At 35.2% G+C, this 5,173-nt stretch overlaps 1 non-coding gene across 1 annotated transcript; it reads right to left on the bottom strand.

Moving 5' to 3' along the window:
• Window positions 1-4,570: 4,570 nt before the first annotated feature.
• On the bottom strand, window positions 4,571-4,674 carry LOC112740056 (small nucleolar RNA R71). Its single transcript, XR_003170991.1, has one exon. It is a non-coding gene; the product is annotated as a small nucleolar RNA R71 (small nucleolar RNA).
• Between the last annotated feature and the right edge of the window lie 499 nt (window positions 4,675-5,173).

The raw sequence follows: 5,173 nt of genomic DNA, 5'->3' as shown, positions 1-5,173 counted from the left end.
GAAGAGTAGAAGAGTAGTATATATAGGAGTAGCTTTGAATTATTTAGAGAGTTGGAAATTATAGGGAGCCACTGGGCATAGAATCAATCTCTGTATTTACTTCCTCTGCACTTCTAGTTTTCATTATGTATTCTCCATCTTTTCATTTTCCAGAGCTATGAACAACTAAACCCCTTTCATTGGGTTAGGGAGCTCTGTTGTAATTTGATGGATCAATACTAGTTTTCATTATTCTTCTTCTATCTTTTCTCTTGATTTTACTTGAAAGCTTTCGATCTTCATCCAATTGGGTAGTTATCTTGGAAAAGAAGCTATTAATACTTGGATCTCTTCTGAACCTTGAAAGAGGAATGAAGAGATCATGCTAGAAATGCTTTCTCATGCTGGACCAAATTGGGTTTGGATGGATATGTGACTATAATCCTCTCAACACTTGATTTGGGAAATGTGATGAGCGGATAATTTATACGCCTTTTGGCACTGTTTTTAGTACGTTTTTAGTAGAATCTGGTTACTTTTAGGGATGTTTTCATTAGTTTTTATGTTAAATTCACATTTCTGGACTTTACTATGAGTTTGTGTGTTTTTCTGTGATTTCATGTATTTTCTGGCTGAAATTGAGGGACTTGAGCAAAAATCAGATTCAGAGGTAGAAGAAGGACTGCTGATGCTGTTGGATTCTGACCTCCCTGCACTCAAAGTGAATTTTCTGGAGCTACAGAACTCAAAATGGCGCGCTTCTAATTGCGTTGGAAAGTAGACATCTAGGGCTTTCCAGAAATGTATAATATTCCATACTTTGGCCGCGTTTAGACGACGTAAAAGGGCGTTGAACGCCAGTTCTACGCTGCTGTCTGGAGTTAAACGCCAGAAACACGTCACAAACCAGAGTTGAACGCCAGAAATATGTTACAACCTGGCGTTCAACTCCAGAAAGAGCCTCTGCACGTGTAACATTCAAGCTCAGCCCAAGCACACACCAAGTGGGCCCCGGAAGTGGATTTATGCATCAATTACTTACTTCTGTAAACCCTAGTAACTAGTTTAGTATAAATAGGACTGTTTACTATTGTATTAGACATCCTGGGACGTTTTGTTCTTAGATCATGGGGGCTGGCCATTCGGCCATGCCTGAACCTTTGACTTATGTATTTTCAAACGGTAGAGTTTCTGCACTCCATAGATTAAGGTGTGGAGCTCTGCTGTTCCTCATGAATTAATGCAAAGTACTATTGTTTTTCTATTCAACTCAACTTATTCCGCTTCTAAGATATTCATTCACACTTCAACATGAATGTGATGAACGTGACAATCATCATCATTCCTTATGAACGTGTGCCTGACAACCACTTCCGTTCTACCTTAGATTGAATGAGTATCTCTTGGATCTCTTAATCAGAATCTTCGTGGTATAAGCTAGATTGATGGCGGCATTCATGAGAGTCCGGAAAGTCTAAACCTTGTCTGTGGTATTCTGAGTAGGACTCTGTGATTGAATGACTGTGACAAACTTCAAACTCGCGAGTGCTGGGCGTAGTGACAGACGCAAAAGGCGGGTGAATCCTATTCCAGTATGATCGAGAACCTCAAATGATTAGCCGTGCTGTGACAGAACATTTGGACCATTTTCACAAGAGGATAGGATGCAGCCATTGACAAGGGTGATGCCTCCAGACGATTAGCCATGCAGTGACAGCGCATCGGACCATTTTCCAGAGAGGATTAAAAGTAGCCATTGACAACGGTGATGTCCTTACATAAAGCCAGCCATGGGAAGGAGTAAGATTGATTGGATGAAGACAGCAGGAAAGCAAAGGTTCAGAGGAACGAATGCATCTCTATGTGCTTATCTGAAATTCTCACCAATGATTTACATAAGTATTTCTATCCTTATTTTATTATATAATTTCGAAAACTCCATAATCATTTATTATCCGCCTGACTGAGATTTACAAGATGACCATAGCTTGCTTCATACCAACAATCTCCGTGGGATCGACCCTTACTCACGTAAGGTTTTATTACTTGGACGACCCAGTGCACTTGCTGGTTAGTTGTATCGAAGTTGTGAATGAAAAAAAATTTATTAAGACGTGCGTACAGAGTTTCTGGCGCCGTTGCCTGAGATCACAATTTCGTGCACCAAGTTTTTGGCGCCGTTGCCGGGGATTGTTCGAGTTTGAACAACTGATGGTTCATCTTGTCTCTCAGATTAGGTAATTTTCTTTTCGTTTTATTTTCAAAAATTTTTCAAAAACCTTTCAAAATTTTCTCATCTGTTTTCGAAAAAAATAAATAAATAAATAAATAATTCTTTTCAAAAATATATTTTTCTTCAGAATTTTTAAGAATAAATTCTAGAGTTTCATGAAGCATGTTGAAGCCTGGCTGGCTGTAAAGCCATGTCTAATTTTTTTGGATAGGGGCTTCCAACCATCAGCATAGAGGCAAGTTAATTGGAATGTCAGCCGTGGCATGTCTGAGTTACATACTAAAGCTTGGCTGGCTATTAAGCCATGCCTAACCCTCGGATTGGAGCTTTAGACTAAGAATACAAGATTCCTGGAATTCATATTAAAAATTTTGGAATCCTTATTTTTCTTTTTCTAAATAATTTTCGAAAAATATAAAATAAAAATACAAAAAAAAATAATAATAAAAAAATCATAAAAATAAAAAATGTTTCATGTTTCTTGTTTGAGTCTTGAGTCAAGTTGAAAGTTTGGTGTAAATTGCATATTCATCTTGCATTTTTCGAAAAATTCATACATTCATAGTGTTCTTCATGATCTTCAAGTTGTTCTTGGTAAGTCTTCTTGTTTGATCTTGATGTTTTCATGTTTTGTGTCTTTTCTTATTTTTCATATGCATTCTTGCATTCATAGTGTCTATACATGAAAAATTTTTAAGTTTGGTGTCTTGCATGTTTTCTTTGCATTCAAAATTTTTCAAAAATAAGTTCTTGATGTTCATCTTGACATTCAAAGTGTTCTTGGTGTTCATCTTGACATTCATAGCATTCTTGCATGCATTCATTGTTTTGATCCAAAATTTTCATGCATTGAGTCTTTTTCATGTTTTTCCCTCTCATCATTAAAAATTCAAAAATCAAAAAAATATCTTTCCCTTTTTCACTCGTAAATTTCGAAAATTTGAGTTGACTTTTTCAAAACTTTTTAAAATCTACTTGTTTTTATGAGTCAAATCAAATTTTTAATTTAAAAATCTTATCTTTTTCAAAATCTTTTTCAAAAATCAAATCTTTTTCATTTTTCTTATTTATTTTCGAAAATTTTAAAAATATTTTTCAAAAATATTTTTCTTATCTTTATCTCCTAATTTTCGAAAATAACATCATCAATTAATGTTTTGATTCAAAAATTTCAAGTTTGTTACTTGCTTGTTAAGAAAGATTCAAACTTTGAGTTCTAGAATCATATCTTGTGATTTCTTGTAAATCAAGTCATTAATTGTGATTTTAAAAATTAAATCTTTTTCAAAACTAATTTCAATCATATCTTTTCAAAAATATCTCTTTATCTTATCTTTTTCAAAATTTGATTTTAAAATATCCTTTCTAACTTCTTATCTTCTTATCTTTTCAAAATTGATTTTCAAATTTGTTTCAACTAACTAACGAACTTTTTGTTTGTTTCTTATCTTTTTCAAAACTACCTAACTAACTCCCTCTCTCTCTAATTTTCGAAAATATCTTCCCTCTTTTTCAAAATTTCTTTTTAATTAACTAATTATTTTAATTTTTTATTTTAATTCTCGAAAATTACTAACCTTTTTCAAAAACTATTTTGAAAATCACTAACTCTTTTTCAAAAATTATTTTCGAAAATTCTCTCTCTCTCTTATCTCCTTCTATTTATTTATTCATCTACTAACACTTCATCTCACCCAAATTCAAACCCCCTCTTCCATCTGTGTTCGAATTTTTTCTTCTTCTTTTCTTCTACTCACACAGGGACCTCTATACTGTGGTAAAAAGGACCCCTATTATTATTATTTTTCTGTCCTTCTTTTTCATATGAGCAGGAGCAAGGACAAGAACATTCTTGTTGAAGCAGATCTAGAACCTGGAAGGACTCTGAAGAGGAAACTAAGAGAAGCTAAATTACAACAATCCAGCAAGCACCTTTCAGAAATTTTCGAACAAGAAGAGGAGATGGCAGCCGAAAATAATAATAATGCAAGGAGGATGCTCGGTGACTTTACTGCACCTAATTCCAATTTACATGGAAGAAGCATCTCCATTCCTGCCATTGGAGCAAACAATTTTGAGCTGAAATCTCAATTAGTTTCTCTGATGCAGCAGAACTGCAAGTTTCATGGACTTCCATCTGAAGATCCTTTTCAGTTCTTAACTGAATTCTTGCAGATCTATGATACTGTTAAGACCAATGGAGTAAATCCTGAAGTCTACAGGCTCATGCTTTTCCCTTTTGCTGTAAGAGATAGAGCTAGAGTATGGTTGGACTCTCAACCTAAGGATAGCCTGAACTCTTGGGATAAGCTGGTCAAGGCTTTCTTAGCCAAGTTCTTTCCTCCTCAAAAGCTGAGTAAGCTTAGAGTGGATGTTCAGACCTTCAAACAGAAAGAAGGTGAATCCCTCTATGAAGCTTGGGAGAGATACAAAGGATTGACCAAAAATTGTCCTTCTAACATGTTTTCAGAATGGACCATCCTGGATATATTCTATGATGGTCTATCTGAATTGGCTAAAATGTCATTGGATACTTCTACAGGTGGATCCATACACTTAAAGAAAATGCCTGCAGAAGCTCAAGAACTCATTGACATGGTTGCTAATAACCAGTTCATGTACACTTCTGAGAGGAATCCTGTGAGTAATGGGACGCCTATGAAGAAGGGAGTTCTTGAAATTGATACTCTGAATGCCATATTAGCTCAGAATAAAATATTGACTCAGCAAGTCAATATGATTTCTCAGAGTCTGAATGGAATGCAAGCTGCATCCAACAATACTCAAGAGGCATCTTCTGAAGAAGAAGCTTATGATCCTGAAAACCCTGCAATAGTAGAGGTGAATTACATGGGTGAACCTTATGGAAACACCTATAACCCCTCATGGAGAAATCACCCAAATCTCTCATGGAAGGATCAACAAAAGCCTCAACAAGGCTTTAATAATGGTGGAAGAAAT

Source organism: Arachis hypogaea, chromosome 13 (genome assembly GCF_003086295.3).
Source record: "Arachis hypogaea cultivar Tifrunner chromosome 13, arahy.Tifrunner.gnm2.J5K5, whole genome shotgun sequence".
Taxonomy (NCBI): Eukaryota; Viridiplantae; Streptophyta; class Magnoliopsida; order Fabales; family Fabaceae; genus Arachis; species Arachis hypogaea.
Note: the sequence above shows the minus strand (reverse complement) of the source record. Positions and strands in the feature narration are given on the sequence as shown.